The sequence below is a fragment of the Lissotriton vulgaris genome, chromosome 11 (genome assembly GCF_964263255.1).
Source record: "Lissotriton vulgaris chromosome 11, aLisVul1.2, whole genome shotgun sequence".
Taxonomy (NCBI): domain Eukaryota; kingdom Metazoa; phylum Chordata; class Amphibia; order Caudata; family Salamandridae; genus Lissotriton; species Lissotriton vulgaris.
This window is the reverse complement of record NC_141699.1, coordinates 968227033-968250123: the sequence shown is the minus strand read 5'-3', so window position 1 is coordinate 968250123 and position 23091 is coordinate 968227033. Positions and strand designations below refer to the sequence as shown.

General features: G+C 44.4%; 1 protein-coding gene and 1 non-coding gene across 2 annotated transcripts in view; one reads left to right on the top strand and one right to left on the bottom strand.

The window, feature by feature from the left end:
• CLRN1 (clarin 1) overlaps positions 1-23091 on the bottom strand; it is a 101482-nt gene that overhangs the window by 51493 nt on the left and 26898 nt on the right. The gene's annotated exons all lie outside the window — the stretch shown is intronic.
• Positions 12452-12565, top strand: LOC147683776 (small nucleolar RNA SNORA35). Its single transcript, XR_015302014.1, has one exon. It is a non-coding gene; the product is annotated as a small nucleolar RNA SNORA35 (small nucleolar RNA).

The following is a 23091-nucleotide window of genomic DNA, read 5'->3' as shown; positions in this document are numbered from 1 at the left end:
ATTAATTCTAGAGATCCTATTCCAGTGGCACTCAACAGATGCCATTGATAGATAGTTATTACATGCCAGTGATGGCCACTACATGTCAGTGAACAAACACAATGTTCCCTTGGGTACCAAAATCTACCTTACTCATAATACAGATTCCACAGTAGATATGATAGCATGTTAAATTAATGAAATGAAGACAAGGGCCCAAAATATTCCTTCATTGTGATATGTAATATCACACTATTTATATATCCACATATGACAATAAATGTGAATAGCATATGGTGCAAAAGGTGCTCAATATGAAATCCAAATAATAATTTTACATATATACATACATACACATCCTGATCATATAGAGTATCCACATCATATATTAGATCAATGATGGATGCATCCATGTAAAACGCAATGTCCATAAGGAAAACCCAAGAAGATGCTGACATTTCAACCCTACAGGAACCAATCCACGGGTCTCTGCAGAACAGCACCATTTAATAAATGACAATGAATAAAAAGGCTGACCCCTAGTCTCCTACGTGAACACAATTCAACTGTTCCTCGGCACGATCAACTGAAGATCTCGTTGTGGCTAAAGCAATTTCAAACAGCAACACGGCAAAGCAACACTGCATCCAGGAGCATGGGGGACTCCAAATCTGAGACTAAATATCACATTGAAGGAATATCACATTGAAAGGCTCTTGTCTTGATTTCATTAATCTCACTTACTCTCATATCTACTGTGGAAGATGTATTATGAGTACAGTAGCTTTTGGTTGGAAGTGCTACCCATGGAGCCTCTGGGTTGTTTCTGTGAATTGATCCAGGTTCCACTCTGTGTATAAGGGTCCAACCTTGTTTGTTGATAATTTCACTACATGCCAGGAATCACCATCAACTTTTAGGAATTTTAAAAAGATACGAAGGATGCCCATAATATATAATAGACATCTAGAATGCCTCCCAGAAGCCAGAGATGCCCATCATAAGACAGGGGAGAAGCTGTAACCTTTTTCCAGGGATTTCCACATTATTCCATGGATACCAACCATATGGGGCTACTAAATGCCAAATACAGCCATTAGTCAATGGCAAACACATGCAAAAGGATTGACATGGGTAGACACAAACAGCCAGAGAAGCACATGCCGGCACATACACAGAACCTTCTAGCTCCATTTACATAAAAGCAGCTTGCTGTCAACACCTTCACAGTTCTTCACCCATAGCATAGAAACACCATGTAGTTTGTTCTAGTCCATGTGGAGTGCACTCTGGCCTGTATCCAGGCATAGAGGATCTATGGGACACATTGTGGACCACAGAGTACCAGCAGCAAGAGTAAGATAAAAGTGCTGATAGTTATGTCTGACTGGTGTGACTATCTTGTCCCCGCCTGGCCTGCTCCTTTGGCCAGATTCATCTAATGATGGGCTGAGTACTTGTAACTGCTCAGGAGGAACCTCTATGCCCATGTATCGTTATAAAATGCTCTTTCAGCTGAGAAGAATGGTGTTGTTGTACATGTTTTGGACAGTCTAGATATGAAGTAACTATTGTATACCACTAAATTGGTGGATACTGCATCACAGGTTCATTATCTAAAAAATGTGCCCATACAAATCAAGATAAGCCAATGACCAATCTTCATCTGCTTGTGAACAACCTCCAGCCCTCAGATTCAAGAATGTAACATACAGGGATATTCTCCTATTTACAGGTACATTCTCCTATGCTTAGGTACTAGTCTATATGACATGATTATGTCACATGTGCACAAATATCACAAAAGGGGATGAGACAAAATATTGAGTTGCAAATATAGACTTGCACAATTATTGAGTGAAAAATATTGTGAAATGGAAATATTGTCAGCAAGAATATAGCTGTCAAGAATATTGATTTTAGAGTAAGTAAAATCGATGTTTAAAATATCAAGTGCTATTAATAATGATTAGAATATAGTTTTTTTTATAATTGTTTTGTATTTTGGAATATATTTTTCAAATGTATGTGATGTCATTTTTTTCTATTATTGTTTATTTTTTAAAGTATTTGTAATTTTTGGGGTAGTTATTAAATGTAATTTAACCCCTTCACTGAGGCGGCTATTCCGCCGCAGTGCTTAGGGGGCGGGGCGGAAGAGCGGCGGGCGCATGCTGGTGACGGAACCGCTCCGTCACCAGCGTCTGTTGCGCTGTGCTTATGACGGAGCGGTTCCGTCATGGCCCCGCCCACTCAATAGAACGCTCAGCGCAGGCGCGGAATTCACGCCGCGCATGAGCGGCGGGCGGGCCATGGCGGAACGGCTCCGTCATCAGCACAGCGCCACCGCAGCTGATGACGGAGTGGTTCCGTCATCAGCGCTCAAGGGGTTAAGTAATTTTTGATATTTATAGTATCATAGCGGGTTCATAGGGGTACAGTCTGGGAATTAATTTAAATATAATAAATAAATAATTATTTTATAATTAATAATATTTATTTAATTAATAATTAATTAGGTTAATAGTGTAATTTAGTTAATTTCATGTCTGGGTTGTGTTGTTCAGGTTTAGGGTGGGAAGTAATGCAATATTAATTCATTAATAAACACTTGTTAGTTAATAATACTTATTTAATTGAAAAATAATTATGTTATTAGTGTAAATGTGTGGGGTATATTGTTAAAAATTAAAATGAAGTCCTTTAAATAATAATTAATTTATAATTATTGATAGTTAGCTTGTTGATGAATACTTATGCTACTAGTACAAATAATTTGCTTTTTAAATGTAAGTTTTAGGTGTTGGTTGTAAGTTTTTCAGGGGTATGTGGTTGGAGGTAACTAAAATAAAATGTATGTTATAAATTATTTTTTCAATACATAATTATTTTAGTAAAACAATTTTTTATAGGACAATTTGTTTTGGATTCATTTTTAATAATGTTTATAAAGATTTATGTTTATTTTTAATTATAAAATGTATTTATTTAAAAAATGTTTATATGAAATATATTCGTTTTTAAGTATTTATATTTTATTTTGTTATTTTGTTTTATGAAATTATTTTATTGCTTGTAGAGAATGTGTTTGTTTCTAATTTAGTACAGACTGCAGTGGGAATATAATTGTTTTCCCTTCCGCAATCCCACACTTTCCCTACTGTTGCACTGATCGGAAGGGAAATATACCATTTTACCCCTCTGCAATTCAACACTTTCCCTACTGTTGCACTCATTAAGGAAGGAATAGTAAATTGTACCCCTCCACGATCCAACACTTTCCTTACAGTTGCACTGACTGTAGTGGGAATAGTAAATTCTACCCCTCTGCAATCCAATACTTTTCCCTACTGTTACACACATTGTAGTGGGAATATTAAATTGCACTCCTCGCAATCCAACACTTTCCCTACTGTTGCACTCACTAGGGTGGGAATAGTACATTTGACCCCTCCTCAATCCAATACTTTCCCTATTGTTGCAGTTATTGGAGTGGGAATATTACATTTTATTTCTCTGCAATCTAAAATGTGTACTATTGTTGTATTCATTGTGGTGGCAATATAATATTTTATTTTATTTTAGTTTGTATTTATTGTAGGGAGAATAATACATTTCACTTTTATGTGATGTAACAACATTGGGCCTGATTATGTTGGCAGTGAGTGGGTGTCCGGCCACCATCCTTTCAGGAACGGGACCAACTGACTAGCAGGCAGTGGTTACGCTATTGGAATTAGGATGCAACCGCCTACAAGGCGGTAGCAATCTGTATATTTTGTATTGTGGCATGTGCTGCAGGCTGCATGTCGGATGGCCAGGGGGAAGGCAGGCCAGCTACTGGCCCCCAAGTCACTTTCAGCCTGCCTTTTCATGGCGGGCTTACCGCCATGAAACGGCCGGCAGAGAGGGACATTGTCATCCCTACGGTGTGCCTGAGCAGGCACTGCTACTGTTGTAGGGATTGCAATCCCTCCCTGACAGATGCATGGCAGTGGGTCTCTCCACCCACTTTCCTTCTGCTCACCACATCATAATGTGGCAGGCGGTCATGCTGGGTACAGTGGCGTTAGGACCGCCACAGACGGCCTGCTGGTAGTAGTCCCACCGCCATCGTAATGAGGCCCTTTATTACTGTTGTGTTCTGTGAGGTGGGAGTAGTACACTTTATATATTATTAGTATAAGAATGCATTTTATTTTGTTTAAATGTTAGTGGGGAATTTATAGCATTAATCTTAATTTTTAATAATGTATTTGATATTGTTTTAATTTATATAATTATGTTTTTGTTTAGTTAGAAGAAGAATATTTATAATTTATAATGGTTTTTATTTGTAGATTACTTTTGTTAAATTGTAAACAATGTATGATGTTTACTGTTTAATTTTAATTAAAGTGGTTTGCTTTTTAAATATTTTTTGGTATATTGGTAAGTGTCTGTGTGAGTGGCTGAATAGGTGAAAGGGTGGGTGAGTGACTGCTTGTATAGATGTGTGAATGGGTTTGTAAGTGGGTAACTGGATTAGGGAGTAGGTGTGTGAGTTCCAATATGAGTAAGTGAGTGACTGTGTGAGTAGCTGTATGGGTTAGGGAGCGCTAGCATGAGTGGCTGTGTGGGTGAGTGAGTGGTTGTGGGTGTGACTGTATGAATGGGTGAGTGGTTCTATGGCTAAGTAAATGCCAGTGTGAGTGGCTATATGGATGGGTGAGTGTATGAGTGAGTGGTTATATGTGTGAGTGAGTGTGTAAGTGGCTGAGTGAGTGGGTGTATGAGTGACTATGTGTGAGTGAGTGGATGTGTAAGTGGCTGTATTGGTGGGTGATTTGGCTATGTAAGTGGCTGTGTGAGTGAGTGGATGTGGGTATCATTAAATGGGTTTATGAATCGGTATGTGAGTGGTTGTGTGGATGTGTGAGTGGATGTATAAGAGGCAGCATGGGAGTGTGAGTGGGTGTGTTAGTGGTTCTGTGGATGATGGCATCAGTGATGTCATCAGTTATGGCTTTAGAGATGTCATCAGTGATGTCAGCAGTGATGTCACTGACCACGTCATGAGTGAAGCAATATGGAAGGTCATAAGCAGTACATTGCAGGGGCGTACATTATTGTTAGCCCAGTTAACTGTAACTTCTGCATTTCAATGGTTTTATTCCAGTGTAATCTGAACCTAACTATAACATCCCTAGAACTTTTGTTTTTTTTCAGTGATGTTTAATAACTTTTTAATACTAACTGTAAACTGTCTCCTTTGAAAGTTGGTTTGTGAGTGCCTGTGTGAGTGTGGTGAGTGTGTGAATGGGTGCGTGAGTGTCTATGTGGATTTGTGAATGGGTGTGTGAGTACCTGTGTGAGTGGGTGTGTGAGTGCCTTGTGTGTCTGTGAGTGCATGTGTGGGTATATGAGTGTGTCTGTCAGTACCTGTGTGAGTATCTCAGTGGTTGTGTGAGTGCCTATGTTGGACTGCGAGTGGGTTTGTCAATGCCTGTGTATGTCTGTGAGTGGGTGTGTGAGTGATGCTATGCATTTTGGGGATTTGAATACTTGATAGGGAGAACCATGGACTCTGCTCTCAGCAGGTTATGGCGAGAAAGAAACCACTCATCACAGTCACTACACATCAGATTGTGCTCCAATAGATCAACAAAGAATTCACTTCCTTTAACGCATGCGCGCTAGCGGAATTCCTCTCCTGCGCTGAGATTTTAAAAAACGCATGTTACGTGACGAGCTGGGCTCGTCATCAGCGTGCGAGGAGGCTACGCCATGACGAGCCCAGCTCGTCATCAGCGTGGAAGGGGTTAAGGATTTCATATAATTTTTCAATGTGAAATATTGGAGGAAACACACTTGCTTTGCCTTCGCCAAACCAAAGAAGTTATGATTGTTTAGGCTTTACTGAAGTGGAGCTTCAATGGGGGCCCTGCTGTGTTTATATTTGTAAGTGGTTTAATTTCTGTGAAATCAGTACCAGGGCCAGAATCAAACCTCAGTTTTTCCAGGAAGAGTCCTCTGTGTTGCCAAAAACATCTACCTAACTGCAGTGATTTTATTTGGCTAACTAGTAAGTGCTACCTTATTGGGTAAATAGCTTGTGTACATTCTACATAAATGTCTCTAGTGACACTGTGTGAATGTAATTTCGGTAATGTTATTGTTCCTCGAACGTCTTCATCCACAAATCTGTTGTAACATGAATCCTCATGAAGAGAAGATGACAACCTACAAAGAGGTGAATCTTCATCAAACATGGGGTGCTTCCCTTTAACTAAATGATGGAAAGGCCCCCGCTGTCCCAGTCGGTCCTGCAGGAGCAGGCTTTCCTCCTGGACATACGAAGCTTCTAGAAATGCAGGTCCCTGCATGTGGAAGCACTCTTTAATTTGTTCCTCTGCCTGCATGACAGCAGGCGGGGAAACAGATGAAAACTCTGATTCTAGCAAGCAGGAGTGGTGTGACAGCTCCAGCTTTCTGGAAGCAGAGTTATGTTTGCTCCCGCCAAGCGAAAGCAAAGTGCTATGTCCCGGGTGTGGGCACCTGAAGACTGCCCAAGATCTTTCATCTCTCGGGCAGAGAACGAAATAAAACCTCCGCTTCCAGCGAGCGACAGCATTTTGATAGCTCTCACGCGCTGGAATTGGAGTGTTTTCTTTAGCTTGGTGGGAGCTGTCACAGCTCCTACTAAGCTAAAGCAGAGAGCTGTGTCCTGGGGTGGTTCACCTAGAATATAGTAGGAGCCGGCCCTGGGGGGGTGGAGTTCCCCAGCGCGATATGGCTCCAGGAGGTGGGTGGCGCAGCCCCTCTCCGTTGATCTGTACAGGCTGGCCCAGAAAGGTGGTGGTCTCTGGGGCCCACTATGTGTAAATTTTGAATTTGGCCCGGGGAGCTGCTGTACCCCCAGGGGCAGGTGTACTCGTGGACCCCCATCCTTTTGTTTATTTAGCCCCGAGAGGTGGTAGTCACCAGGACTACTAAAAGCTCTAGGAGGTGGTCCCTGCAGCCCCCCTCTTTTTAAAAAAAAAGTCCTGGGGAGGTGGTAGACCCAGGGGTCTGTGTGGCCCCCTATATGCTTAGGTAGCCTTGGGGAGGTGGTGGTCCCCGGGGCATGAAAAAATGACCTTGGAGAGGGTCCACGTGTGCCCCCCTCTTTTTATATTTACTATATGCTGCATGCTCCCAGGACCTGACCCACCCGTGGGTGTTATTAAACACATGTGCAGGAAACAACACTTGAATTTTTTTAATTTTAGCTGAGAATTCACAACTCCATCATGTTTCTGCTGCAACTTTTTTTCAAAAAGTGATTTTTTGAAATGTCGGGGTCCCTCTGTGACCCCAAGACCGAGGCTTGGGGGTCAGGGTATTCCTACCGGGAAACAGCATTTACAACAAGGTTTTTACCAAGTTTTACCTTTATATCCCATTTTTTATCATGCATGGTTTCAGAACGCATATGTTTTTACAATGTATGTCTTTACCACGTATTTAAAGTAAGTTCAGGGTTGTGGGGGTCTCCCACCACAAATACATTGCATATATATATAAATATATATTTAACCAATGCTTGGTAAAGGCATACATTGTGAAAGCATATGTGTTCTAAAAAAATGCGGGGTGAAAAATACATGGTAAAGGCATGCAGAGTATTTCCCTGTGTTGTTCCATCATACAACCCTCCTATCCTGCCCCGTTTTTTTTTTTTAACATTTTTTGTCTGCGTCCCAGGATGACTGCCAACACATCGTAATTGGATTTCTTTTAATATCTCAAAACCTACTGAACGAATTTACAACATTTCACAAAAAGGTCGCTTTCTGAACCAATAGCTACCTTTACTATTCTGTTTAGCAGTTCAAGCTGTAGTTGTATCTAAAATCCCTTTGGGAATTTGCATGGGGGAATTGTGTTTTGGAACCCCCCTTTTTCTCAGCCCCCACTAGATGGATCACCCCGAAACTTTCAAGATAGTAGCTGAAGTTAGCATCGTACTAATTTTGAAAATTCTGCATGGATTTGTCAAATGGTGCCAAAGTTATTGGCCAAAAAGAAACACTCTTTCTATGGAAACAACGTCCTAACTATAACTCTCTACTGGCCAGTAGGTACAAAATATATACATATATAAATATCGCCCACAGGCGGTCGCCTGTAGGTAGTTATAGTTAGGACCTAGTTTCCATAGGAAAAGCATTTTTTCTTTTGCTAATATGTTTGGTGTCATATGACGAGTCCTCACAAAAGTTTCAAAGCTAATGGGGCTCTCAGGTCAGATCCTGTCTTGAAAGTTTTGGGGTGATTCGTCAAGCGGGGGCAAAGAAGAAAGGAGGGTGCCAAAACGTGTCTTCTCCATCTTCATTTCCATAGGATACTGTTGACGCAGCTACAGCCCGTGTAATTCCGTTCAGTAGTTTTTGTGAAAATTAAATATTTACATGTATCTATTCATTGGCATGAAGGATGCTCAAACCCTGCTGATCTCGAGCCTTGCAATCTGATTGGCTGCCAACAGATCCAACCAGGAAGTGTTGGCAGCCATCTTGTGACTCGGTTGAACCGAGTCACAAGAAAAAAGGTGAACAAATATGAAAAGGGGGAAGGGTAGAAACACCCTGACCCCCTAGGCCTGCTCAGGTGGTCCACAGGGATGCTGAAGACCCACAAAAGCATTTTTAAAACACGTTTTCAGCTGGATTCACATAGGGTCCACAAATCCTGCTGAGATTTTTTTAAAAACAAAGCTCGGTCTCCTGCCCTTCATTTTCTTGATGCCCCAAGTGGGCTAGGTACCGGGGACAAAGCTTAATCATGATGTGAGGGCCCCGTTGGCCTCGGGCTATTACAAAAAAAAAGCGTAGGGGAGCTCCTGCCCCCCATGCTGTCCCGGGGCCCACCACCTCCTCAGGCCTTTATTAATTGTTGGACGGGGGCCTCACAGACCCTCCAAGCCTTGGGCACCTCCACCTCCCCGGGGCTGCGCACAAGGTGGAAGGGGGCTGCATGGACCCCCTCCTGGAGCCCTCCTTGGCCCTGGGGACCTCCAGCCCCATGGCTGGCTCCAGCAAGGTTCTGGGGTGCCCGGCCCCTGGAAATTGCAGTTTGTTATGGCATGGCGGGAGCACTGCTCCCGCCATGCCATAGCAAATTCTGCTTCGTTTCATGGAAGTGAGAGCAGGAAAACTGCTCTTGCTTTCATGTCACAAAGCAGTATTGCTTTGGGAATAGGTCGCTGCATGTTTGCAGCTCCCTTTACTCAAAAGCAATGCTCGCTGCTCCAGGAGGCGGGGAGCCAGCAGGGACTGCGTGGGCATTGGGGCTCCCCCTGTGGTGCCCAACGTCATGGCCATGTCCCGGTAGATAGGGTCCCCAGTGCCAAAAATGGGCCGGAAGGGGGGCCACTCTGCCTTGCTCTCTTTTATTAATAAAAAAAAATGGCTGGGCCCCAGGGGATGGGGTTTCCAGAGTTGAAATCGGCTTTGTGAAGGGGCCCCCTCCTACAAAAACTTTTTTTAAATGGCCAAGCCCGGGGGATGGGGTCCCCAGGCTGAAATTGGCCTCAGGAGGAGGGCTGTGCGCCACCTCCTTTAAATATACTTTAAAAAAAAAGAGATGGCAATGCCCCGGGGATGGATTACTGGGCCGAAATCAGGCCTGGGGAGTGGGGCGGCACGGCCTCCATCCCCTTTTAAAAAACAAAAAAAACATAGGCCAAGCCCCTCTGGTTTTGTACAAGACGAGTGAAATGTCAGCCTAACTATAACGTCCCTGAAACCTGTGTTTTTTAAGTGAATATATAAATATATATATATTTAAATATTTTCACAAAAAAACAAAGGTTACAGGGACGTTATAGGTAGGCTCAGGTTTCACTCGTACAAAACTCGTGAAATTCAGCAGTTATAGTTAGCTGAGCTAACTATAACTTGCGCCCCAATACTGTACTGCTTTTGAGCTCAAATATTACATCACTCATGACATGGTCAGTGACATCTCTAATGACATCAATGATGACATCTCAAATGACATCGCTGATGACATCGTTCAGTGAATGTGTGTTTTTAAAAGGTGTATGAGTGTAAAATATATATATCAAGGTATATTGGTGAATCAGTGGCTAAATGAGTGCCTGAATGGAAGATTAGGTAGGAGGCTTGACTGACTGTATAAGTGTGGGATTAGGCGTCTCAAAGAACGTATGGGCGAGTGACTGGTTGTGTAAATGTCTGTATCATTCTGTCAGTTAGTGTCTAAGTGACTGTATGGGTGTGTGAGTGAGTACGTGACTGGCTGCATGGGTGAGCGATTGGTTGTCTGAGTATCTGCATAGTTGGAGTGTTTGTGTGGGTGGGTGAGGGGTTGTGTGACTGCCTCTATGGATGAGTGAATGAATGAGCCAGTTTCTTGTATGTGTTAGTGAGGGCATGTGTGAGGGCTGCATTGGTGAATGACTGTGTGGTTGAGTTATTGAAGGTGTCAGTGGTATATGGGTGAGTAACTGGGTATATGAAAGTGTTTATAGTTGAGTGATGGGTTATCTGAGAGACTGTATGGGTGAGTGAGCGAGTGAATGTGAGAGTAACTGTAATGGTATGTGTGTTTGTGTCAGTAACTGTACAGATGAGTGAGTACATGTTAATATCGGTATGAGTAAGTGAGTGGATGTGTGCGTATCTGTATGGGTAAGTAGCCATGTGTTTTACTGTACAGGTGAGTGACTAGGAATGTGAGTAGCTCTATGGATGACTGACTCAGTGTGAGTGGCCATAAGGGTATATGAGTAGATATGTCAGTAGCTGTATTAGTGAGTGAGTGGGTATATGAGTGGCTGTATGGGTGAGTGAGTGGATGTGTGTGTAGATCTATGATTCAGTGAGTGGGTGTGCAAGTACTGGTATGTGTTCTGAAAATGGTTCTGTGTGAGTAGGCATATGAAAGGTTCTAGGGGTGTGTGTGGATGTATCAGTGATACAGTGGATGATGTCATGAGTGATATCATTTGAAATATCATGTGCGATGTCACTGACCATGTCAAGAGTGATGTAATACGTGAGGTCATAAGCAGAGCATTGCATGGGGTGCGAGTTGTAGTTTGGTCAGCTAACTATAACTGCTGAATTGCACTGATTTTGTATGAATGAAACCTGAGCCTTGCTATATCATCCCTGTAACCTTATGTTTTTTCAGTGAACTTCTAAGTTTTTTTTAAAAATTTCATTTCCTAACTAGAACCTCTCTGTAACCTTTGGTTTTTTCAGTGAATTTCTAATTTTTTTCAAATTGTTTTTCTTATTTTCTTAACAATAATGTCCATGTAACCTTTGTTTTTTTAAGTGAATTTCTATGTTTTTTTAATGAGTAGTCAGATTTGTAGAGTGGTGGAGAAAGGGGCGGGGTCTCCGACCACCTCTCAGGAATCCTGCTATGTTTGACTTACTGGAGTTAACAGGAGGGTTTCTGGGCTCCCAGGAATCCTCAGGATTCAAGAAGACTATATCCCCAACCAGCAATGCACCAGGACGCATGTTTGCTGAGTGGTGGAGAAAGGGGGCATGGCCTCGGAACACCTCTCAGAAATCCTCCTGTGTTGGACTTACTGCAGGTAACAGGAGGGCTTGTTGGCCCTCAAGGACACTCTAGAGCTAAGGAGACTTCATCCCCCAAACAGCGGTGTGCCAGGAGGTACCTTTGTAGAGTGGTGGAGAAAGGGGGCGTGGCCTCCAAAGTCCTCTCAGCAATCACACTCAGTGGGACTTTACTGCAGGTAACAGGAGGGCTAGTTGGCCACAAAGTCCCTTTGGAACTAAGAAGACTTCATTCCCTTACCAGCAGTGCACCACGAGGTGCATTTGCAGAGTGGTGAAAAAAGGGGGCATGGCCTCCAAAGACCTCTCCGCAATCCTCCTGTGTGGGACTTACTGGAGGTAACAGGAGAGCATGTTGGCCCAAGGACCCTCTGAAGCCAAGTAGACTTCATCCTCCAACCAGTTGTGCACCAAGAAGTCCATTTTCAGAGTGGTGGTGAAAGGGAGTGGGCCTCCGGCGACTTGTCGGTCCAATTTCTTATTTTTTATTCATTTGGGGAGGGGGCCCATGGCCCCCTTCCCTGGACCAATTTAGGCCCCAGGACCCCATCTATAAGGGCCAGGCCTTTTTTTAATCGGGTAGTGGTGCTGTTCTACATTGCTCCTGTGCCGATTTCAGGCCCCGGGACCCCATCCTGTGCAGCCCAGCCTTTTATTTTTTATTGTTTTAGGGAGGGGGCCACACACACCAATTTTAGCTCCAGGGACCCCATCCAATGAGGCCTGGACTTTCTGAAATTGTGGAGATGGACCTGGGGACCCCATCCCCCAGGGTCGGACCTCTATTGTGGGTGCCAGGGCACCAACCCACACCTGTTGGGGGCCATAGGGGAGCCTCAAGGACCCCACAGTCCATGCCAGTTCCCCACCTCCTGCAGGAGTCCACATTGCTTTTACACAGAGAGAGCTGCTAAACATGCAGCTCCCTCTGTGTAAAAGCAAATGCTCTGCTTCTAGCAAGCATGAGCATTTTGTATGCTCTCGCTTGCTAGAAGTTGAGCATAGTTTGCTATGGCTTGGCAGGAGTGGTAAAGCTCCTGCCAAGCCATAGCAAACAGCTAGATCCCTGGGATGGGCACCACAGGACATAGCAGGAACAGGCCCTGGTGGGTAACGGTCCCCAGGGCAATCTAAGGCTCCAATAGGGGGGCCACACTGCCCTCTCCTTTCTTGAATTTTACCCCGGGAAGGAGGTGGTCCCCTTTGCTGCAAGGGGTGTCTGCATGGCCCCACCGCATTCTTCCCAGGTAAAGCCCCAGGGAGGTGGCAGTCCCCTGGGATGGGGGGTCCAAGAGGCCCCCCATTAGAAACAAAATAAGCCCCAGGGTGGTGGTGATCCTTGGGCAGCAAGAGAGGCAGTATGGGCCTGTCCCCTGTGCATTAGTAAGCTCTAGGAGGGGGCGTGCACCCCCTTCTAAACTATGCAAGTCCCCCCGGGACCTGACCCACTCGGGGACCAATTATTAACAAAACAATGGAGTCTGCGATTTTTTTTTTAATTTTCAGCAGGAGCTGCGGATCCAGCATGACTCCCACCAAATTTTTAAAAAAACATAATGCTTTTTTTGGCCCTGTCGGGTCCCTGTGAGAACCCCCAAGAGGCCTAGGGGGTCAGGATGTTTCTACTCTGCCCCCTTTTCTTTTTGTTTATGTTATTTGTGCGACTCAGTTCAAGCTGAGTCAAAAGATGGCTGCCAACATTTCTTGGTTTTAAGTGTTGGCAGCCAATCAGATCTCAGCATGAGATTGGGAAGGGTTGAGGATCCTCCATGTCCCTATATATACAATTGGAAATATCTTTAAATTACTCCACAGCTACTGAACTGACTTACACCAATTAACAAAAAAGGTGCTTTCTGATCCAACAGCTAGCTTTTTGACAAATTTTGTGTAATTTGTTCAGCAGCTCGAGCTGTCTCTGTGTCTAAAGTTCCTATGAAATTAACATGTGGAAAGTGGACAACAGCTGACGTGAGTGGCAATATGAAAATTCTGCAAAGATTCGTCAAACGGCGCCAAAGTTCTTAGCAAATGAATAAACACTCTTCCTATGGAAACTACATCCTAACTATAACTACTTACTCCAAAGCGGCACCACATAGGACAAGTCCAATAATGATTTATTGTCTCAAAAACACAACAGTACGACGCGTTTCGGCGAAGCCTTTGTCAAGTATGTGACCTGTGCCCAGATTCCCACAGAAATATGGGTCATAGTTCATAGACAGTGAGAAAACACTATCCACTATCCTTGCCAGGATAAAGAGACAGAAGCATCAATGTCAATACATTTCATCTTTTTCGTTAAAAACGTACTATTGCAATTTCTATTGTACGTGTAATACAAATCTCAATTTATAAAACGTTTTTAGAAAAATGCATTCTGAAACCACATGAAAAGTGACATTCTCCTTTCAGCACATTGTGTCCACTTGAACATTAAGAGACAATTAATGAAAAATAAAAGCACATGGCACATGTAGGATCGCACGATGGAGCAGCCTATAATATGTGTGAATCAAGCATAATAAATGCAATCATTAATTAGACAGTAATGTACTAAATCAGAAATTACAACACATGAATGGCAACGCATAGGGTAATGTATCCCATACACAAAATTTGATCAAGGAGTTATTAGACACAAATTCATAAATAACAACCCCAAGTGTGTGTGGATACCAATAATGTTGTATACATTGTGGATTTCTTGGTAATGTACCCAAATGCGCATCAGATTGAATCAAACAGTTACATACATGATTCATAAATGACAGGTAATGTACCTATACAATAACCCTGCATGATAAACAAATCACTTAAGACCACTATCCTGGCGAATGCAGAAAAAAGGAAAAAGGGGGAGAAGACGGAGGGAAGGGAAGGGTAAAGGGAAAAAAAGGAGGAAGAAGTTAAGTCAGTCAGTCAGTCAAAGGCTTTTATTATCGGTAGAAAACCATAAAAAGACATATGTACATATTTCAAACAAAAATACACAAGTAGAGCTAAAAAGTAAGAATGTTTAAAAGATCGTACATTACAGTCCAAGTATACAAAAAATTCATAGAATAGCTGAATAAGAGTTTAAGTACATTAAAACAAAAAATAGCACTCCCAATAGACAATCCCTTACCAAAGTGCGTATAAGGAACCACATTCATTGCAATGTTTATTCTACCGCTGGGATGGTAATTTGTAGACTTTCGGTTTTTAGTTTTGCACACCTTGAGTACCACATGGACAAGAGAAATCTCGCAGTTGCAAACACTATCAGAGGGGTGGTGTCATATTTAAGGATTCTGAATACCTCCCTGTAGTCCTTAAGGCCCCTGGACTTGCAAAGTTTAATGATCCATTTCACTCTTGCCTTGGCAAAGGAGGGGCAGAAGAGCAGCACTTGCAGATCTGTCTCTCTGCTACTTGCACACCCTGGGCAGGAACTTGCGGTATATAGGGCATTTAACCATTTATGTGTTATGCCCCTAAGAGGCAATGAACCGTTTCTAAACTGGATATATAATTTCTTAGCCAGGGGTGGCTGAATGTCATCCAAAAAAAATTCAAAATGAGGATGGGCCTTGATATCCAGAAAGGCGTTAGTCAGACTACCCATGGTAGAATTTGTTGTTGTGAGTTCCATTCGGTAGCGCTTTTGGGCCACACTCAATGATTTATGATGATACAGGGCGCAAGTCTCCTCGGGGGATGACCACATATTCCCCTGCCTAAAGCAAGGCAGAGTTCCTTGATGTGGTTTAACCAGGGAATTTTCCCGGTACTCCCCCTGGACAAAAGGTCCCCCAGATCCTCCCTATAGCTCAAGAGCTCGGGGGTCGACCATAGACGTCTCCAATACAGAAGGGGACGGTTTGAGACAGTCTCCTGGATAGGAACCAAACCTAAATCCAGCCGAAGGGGAGTCAGGGGGGGTACTCATAGGGAGCCTCAGGAGATGCCTGATAAAACAGTTCTCAGTGAGGGATAGGGGGGCAGCATGAGCATCCCAGCAGTGATCCCAGACCCCACCCCCCCCCACACAAATCTAGAACACGCAATACTGCTAGGCATCAGTTTAAATTGTGCCAAAACGCTGTCTGCAACTAGGCCCAAACCCCACTTTTCCACTAGGGATTTTCTTCAAACCACTCGCAATCAAAATTAGACTATCCCAGCAGTGCTCCCAGACCCCCGACTCACCCCCACAAATCTAGAACACCCCCCTACAGCCCCCCCAAAAACATGCAATACTGGTATATTCAAAACATGGCAAATTGCGCTGTTCACAAAAAATTGCTGTTTTCAGCACTTCCACTACTTCGATCCTCTTGAAACTTACCTGGACACTTGTTCCAGCGATTCCCAAGAATCTCAGCAAGGCAGAACAAAATCAAACCACTGCTCTCTTTGAAGATGAAGAAGAAGAAGAAGGTCCACGACTAGTTTTCACTTAGTTTTCACCCAAACACACGCGCCCGCAAAACACCAAAAAAGGCCAACATTCTGCCAATTCTGGACCAAAGAACACCAAACCCCCCTAAAACCTTGCCAACATCATTATTAACAAGCCTGCATTGGGCCCTGAGCCCTAGACTCAGCGGGAACCCTACCAACTTAAACCCAAAAACCCTAGTAAATCGCACTGAACCCTAAACCCTAGATATGCTTTGTCTGTCTGTGTCAAAGGGCCTAGGTATGCTACATCAGCAGGATGCTTCACTCAGTGGGGCCTACCTTGACCGTCTGCATGGCTCTGCCACAAGCATGGGCCAAAAATCCGTTCCACTTAAGAATTTGCGATTTTGTCTGTAATTTTGCGAGATTTGCGAAAAACCGAAAAAAGCAAATTTCGCAAACACAATGGATGTTTGGCCCAAGCTTAAGGCAGTGCCATGCAGACGGTCAAGGCAGGCACCACTGAGTGAAGCAACCTGATGTAGCATACCTAGGCTCCTTGTCAGACAGACAAAGCATGTCTAATTGTGTGCAGCAAGCCACATAGCCCCAATTTTACATGAACTGCTGTCTGGAGTGGACTCTGCCTGGCAATACAACAACAGTACACTACCTCGCCCTCGACCACTACATACCACTAATAGACAGACATATAGCTCTGCTGCAGTAGTTGTTGTAGACTGGTTTACCTGTTTGCCACTCACAAATTGGCCATAGTTCTTCCGTAAACTGGCCCTGATGATCCATCCATCCAGTGAGTGACTGTAAAGAAAAAGATATGTCATTTAATCAATCATCATGGTATATTGGCAAGTGAGTTCACTCCAAGGACATTTTGCATATTGTAAAATATAGTGGCCCCTGAATTTGAAGTACAATTTGAATTAAACAAGGTAAAAAAAATCTGAGTAGTTGACATGAGTTACAATTACTGTGTAAAAGATTAAATAATAACTAAGACAAGACATATGATTCATAATTTCATGCACAAAAACAAACAGCAATTGGTTTCATCAGAGCCAGACAGCCATTGCTGTCCACTGCATGCCATCTTCTCAATTATTCATTACCTGTTCTACTTTTTGTCCGCATCTTCTTCGGAAAGTGAGGACCCACAGAGCAGTCTCTCCTTTCAATATCAGAAGTAACTCTGTCAGCAATCAGCAAGCATGTAGTCAGTCAGTAATTTCAGTCCCACTTGAGGGGACTCGTCGTAATCCATCCATCTGCTTTGAGGGAAATGGATAGGGGGAGTCTGGAGGAGGAGTATAGAGGAGCATGTTGAGTTGTGAACCTCAGCAAAGCAGACTGCGGCACCTTCAAATCAATAAGGAAAATAAGATGAAGACAGTGCTGCTGATGGACTTGTTGTGATTAGGTGATTAAAGTTTTGTTGTGGTAAAAGTTGCAAAACAAAGAAAGGCACACAGGAATAAAAGTGAATAAGGACGAAAAAAAGGAAGTCATTTTCAGGCCTCGGTGTCAGGGAAGTAGAGCTCGTCCTCAAACTCTATGAATTGAGACAGGAGAAGGTCAGCTAACAGAGAAGAACTTCCGTCACCTAAGTCGGTGTCCTCTTCTTCCTGCGTGCATTCACGTATTTTGTAATCTGGTGGTATCAAGTGCTGATTCATCTTGATCAGTGTTAACCTCTCCACATTTTTGGGCGAGAGGCGGGTCCTTTTGAAGTTACAATGGCACCAGTAGCACTGAAAACACGTTCAGAAGACACGCTTGCGAGTGGGCAAGACAAATAATTTAGAGCCAGGTTGGTGATCAGTGGCCTTAGAGGCATTTTCCTGTACCAATACAGCAATGGGTTCTTATTAACAAAGACCTCTGTTGGGTCATCCAGATAGGCCTGCACCATCGACTCAAGGTTCTCCACGCTTGCTCCACTTTGCGACCATCTGTGGCCTTTGCAGCACTGTAACGAGCAAACCCTTGATGAGTTAGCCACTCCTCTTCCGACAATATTATGGCTCGGCCTGGTGCAGGTGAGGGCGATGATACGGTTCCTGCTGGTGTCGTTAACGGCTGTGAGGGAAAGTGACTCCCTTCGGCCACAGATTCAGAAGTGGAACTTGACGCCGGATGGCCTGCTGATTCAGTTGTACTTCTGCCGGCTCCTTGAATTTTCTGCCGCTCTTTTTTGAACCAACTGGCTGACACAGCTAGCCAATGTTTGTACTTTGAAACATCTGCTTCATCAAAAGGAATGAATGCTTTGCTGACCACTGCCTTTTTATACCGGGGATCCAGAATAGTGGCACAAATGTAATGTTGTTCTGTATGTATGTTTTTAAGCCTTTCATTGTCAACTAGGCGGCTTAATAACCTCTCCGCCAAATGATATGCGTCTTGCTTTTGAGCATTTTTCGCGGAACGTTGAAGATACCGCCTGCAGTTGGTGCTCTAGCATGACCAACAATGGGATAGCTTTGCCCAAAGAACAGTCCTCCCTGCTGACTTCACGCGTGAAGACCTCAAAAGGACGAAGCATGTCTGTCAGGCTTGCAACTAGCTTCCATTGCTCCAACTCTAGCCTCATGTCTTTCATAGTAGAACCCAGTTTATAGACATATTTATTTATTACCCCTCACTGCTCAGATAGACGCTCAAGCATGTAAAAGGTTGAGTTCCAATGTGTTGCCACCTCCTAGATGAGTCTTTTGACTGGCAGTCTACATCCATGTTGAATGCTCCTCAGCTCCTTCCGGGCCTTAAAAGAATGGCTGAAATGTGTGCAGATTCTGCGGCAGGTGGTCAGTAACTTGCTGACTGAGTGTTCTTTTATCAAGAAACCTTGCACCACGATGTTAATACTGTGCGCCAAACACGTCACTCTGAAATAGTCACCTTGCTGCATGGGCTTAACTATATTACTGCCATTATCCGTGGAAACATAACCAACTATGTGATTTCTTGGATGCAGCCATTCAGAGACCTTCCTATCAAACTCGTCCAAAAGGTTAGGTGCAGTATGAGTTTTCTCCATGGCAAACATGGCTAATGTTGCATGTTTCTGAGTAGCTTGAAAAACTGTGTCCGGTTCAACACCTGCACTTGACTTGTCTCTAACCCTTGCAAAAGAGACCCAGCGTGCAGTGATGCACATGTAATCAAGGGCTTGGCAACTGGTCCACATGTCTGTTGTCAAGTGGATAGTGTGAACAGCACTCTTCTGCAAACCTGCCCCAATCTCCTCCAGCACATCTTGATGTAGTGCTGGAACCGCAACTCTGGTATAATAGGACCGGCTAGGAATCTTCCATTTAGGGCAGACTGTTGCCACAAATTCTAGAAACCCCACCCCTTCCACAAAAGAAAAAGGGAGAAGGTCCAGCGCTAACATTTTAGCCAGCTTTGCTTTATACAGACGTACCGTTGAGTGGTTGCGTTCAAATGGCGCCTCCGAACAAAACATGCTTCTAATGGTGGGCTGGACCGTTTTACGTGATGATGATGATGATGCAGACTTCAAACCAGTTAGGCTCATTGATGTACTTTTTTGCATTGGTGTCTGTCCCAGGCTCTTAGTGTGCCTCATACATGTTGCAGGGGTAGAGGGTGTGGGCGCTACCACTGCAGTGCTGCTGCCAGGGGTACTGGGTGTACCAGAAAATTTTTTGCTTGGTTCTTGACTTCCCCCCTGCACAATCAGCCCCTCTTCAGCATCAGATGCAATGTGAATGGATACATTTGGATCAGTTCTACTTTGGACTTCCTCGATCTGACTTAGGTGCGCATACCACTAGATAGGGTGGTGTAATTTTGAGATGACCTCTCTGGCCTCCGGTAGCATAGTTGGTACCAAGCTTACCCCGACTAACGAATACTTTACAATTCGAACAAACGACCACGTTTTCCGCCTTTTCGCTAACAGTAAAGAAGTCCCAAACTGGGGACTGGAGATGTCTGCTGGTGGTGAAGGTGCTGACTTTCAATGCCAGATGAAGTGGAGGATGGGCGTGGCTGAATTTGTTTCTGTTGTTCACTTACAGCACCACTACTGGAGGTAATCGAGTTCGAGCTGGATGGAGGTCCCTGCCGGCCCTTCTGACTAAAAAAGATGGAAGCTGTAGGTCGTGTTGGTGTTGTAGTTAACTGCGTTGGTGGTGGTACCAGTGCCACGCCGCCCACATCCCGCTCAGGAGCCATTCGGAATAGGGTGAAAATGTCTCTCTGCTCCATGCCCGCTGGGGCTGGAGTGAAGTCTGTGATGTCGTCGCCAGACTGTTCATCAGCAGCAGAAGATACCACTTCTTGTTCGTCGTCATCACACATAAGTCGAAGCCTTGCGGGAACCTTCCTTTTAGGTTTAGCTACATTTGTCGGCTCATGGCGTGCTTCACTCTCAGACTGCATTTGTGGGTTCCAATCAGGATCAAGGTCATCAGAATGAAGGGGGCTTGAAGAAGAACTTGTAGTAGTAGTAGTAGCCCTCCTTGACCTTTTTCTTGCTGGGGATCTGGAAGACAATGGATCATCATCAGGAGGAGTGGCTTCTTTGGATGATACATCCTCTTGAATATCAATTTACTGATGTGCCCCTATTTCTGGAGGAACAAACGCTGTAGGCAATTGTGCCGCTTCATGAACCTCTAGTTGCACCTCTCATGCACCTGTCCATGCGCCTCTCCTTGCGCCTCTACTTGCGCCTCTACTTGCGCCTCTCCTTGCGCCTCTACTTGCGCTTCTCTTTGCGCCTCTCCTTGCGCCTCTCCTTGCCCATGTACTTGCGCTTGTACTAGTTGCTCCTGTGGTTGTCGTTGCGGCTGTGGTTGTTAAACACTCGTCAGCTGAGTTACACCCGGCGTTGATTGGATGGTACTTTCTTGTGATGAGCCAACATCACCGGTCGATGATGATTGAACAACCAAAGTGGCTGCCACAGCAGCACTCATGGTTTGGACCTAACTTGGCGTGGTGGCACTGAGCCCAATGAAGCGGAGGTGCTGCTTCCAGCTTGGTCCCCGGCGGACAACGCTGCTGCTGCAGGCGTAGTTTTTTTTCCCCAAAAAAGGGGTCGGTGGGCACACCAGTCTCCTTGGTAGGTGGTGCCACTTGCTTCTTATGCTCCTTCTTACTGGCAGTGGCACTGGCAAATTTTTTTGCTGAGGCGCTACGGCCACCTTTCTTTGGGGCCAACTTCTTCAGATGTCAGAACAGCAGGCCGCAGTTGCACAAGTTGCAGAGTTGTCTTGTCTGTCTCCACACGTGACGTCGCGTGACGTTGTGCTGCACACACCGCTGCAGGACTTCTTCCTGGCACTGGTGGTTCTCTTGTGCACCTAAAAGCAATGAAAGCTAGAGGAACATCAGTTAAACACCCTAAAAAGTCAAAAAACACACAACAATCACCACAATCCAATGCCATCCATGCCCTCAATGATGTTTAAATTCAAGACACCCCACAGAAAGACTAGGTCCATGCACCACTCACTACACCTGAGCCTACTGGCTAGTGAGGCTTTACAGGGACCCCAAAATTAAAAAAAAATATCAACATATAACAGTGAGCTAAAATTCCATGACATAAATGAGAATTAAGTTAAAAAAAATCACAAAAACAGTTGTATCATGCACCCATGACTAACCCTGGGCCTACTGGATACTGTGGCTACACACAATAAATATATTATTTAAGTTGTGAAAAAAGTTTTAAAACTGTAGTTGCCTCACTGCAATGTCCCAAACAAACAACACCAACTTACTTGTAAAATCTCAAGTTCAAAAGTGATCCAAACTCCAAAGTCCAAAAAGTCCGCAAATACAAATATCCAGCAGCAGCCACAAAAAGTAATCCTTCCAGCTCCAGATCCAAATCAAAAGTGACCAGGACAAGGACAACGCACTGGGAGGAGCCTGCTGGACAGGAACAGGAAGTTGGAGACTCTGGGGCACTTCCTTCCTCCCCCCACCCAAAAAAAATTGACTCCTTGCACCAAAATGTGCAGCCAAATGTCAATCTGAGGAGTTATTCTGATCAAAATCATCATTTTCAGAAGGTTTATTTTATTTTAATTTCTTCTATAGCGCAGGAATCAATCCCGTAAGGGTATTTCCGCGCTTTGCCAGCTAAGAAGATAGTAAGTAGAGCAACCTAAAAAGAATTATGAGGATAGGAATGCTTCCTGATAGAGAAGAGTTTTTAATGCCTTTCTAAAGGACAGGTAATTTGTGGTTGTTCTTAGGTTGATGGGAAGATTGTTCCAGAGGGCAGGACCAACAGCAGAGAAAGCACGGTCTCCATGTCTAGTCTTCTTTGTAATGGGAGGTTTTAACAGGGCTTGGTTGCAAGAACGGAGGGACCTGCTGGGCTGGTACAGTTCCAAAGACTGGGATAGGTACTTAGGACTTGCTCCATACAGACATTTATGCACCGTGCAGCAGATCTTAAAGTTGATGCGCTGCCGTATGGGAAGCCAGTGCAGTTCTTTCAGCAAGGGCTTAGAGGGAGTCCTAGCAGGTGCACCCATGACCAGTCTTGCTGCCGTATTCTGGACCACCTGCAAACGGCCTACTGCATCTGCGTTGGCCAATGTCAGCAGGCCGTTACAGTAGTCCAGGCGACTGGTTACCAAGGCCTGTACAAGTGTCTTTCTACAGGTGGCAGGAAGAAAAGGAAAGACGCGCCTGAGTAGACCAATGGTGTGAAAACATAGACCCGCAATGTGGTTAGTGTGTTCTTTCAGGGTCAATTTTTGATCCAACTTCACTCCAAGATTTTTAACATGTGGTTTGGGTACAGGTACTGGGCCAAGGTCGAGTGGCCACCAGTCAGGGGACCAAAGGATACTAGCTTTGCCAAAGAGCAAAACCTCTGTCTTTGTAACATTGCACTGGAGGCAATTTCTCGCCATCCAGTGTGACACCGCTCTCATACCCTCAGCAAAGTTCCCCTTGATTTGGGGGTCAAGGGAGCTGAAAGGGTAGAGGAGCTGGGTGTCGTCAGCGTAGGAAACCGGTATGAACCCATATTTCCGCACAATCTCAGCAAGGGGGGCCACATAGAAATTGAACAATGTAGGGCTAAGGCATGAGCCCTGTGGCACCCCCTTCGTGAGCCCCCTTGAGA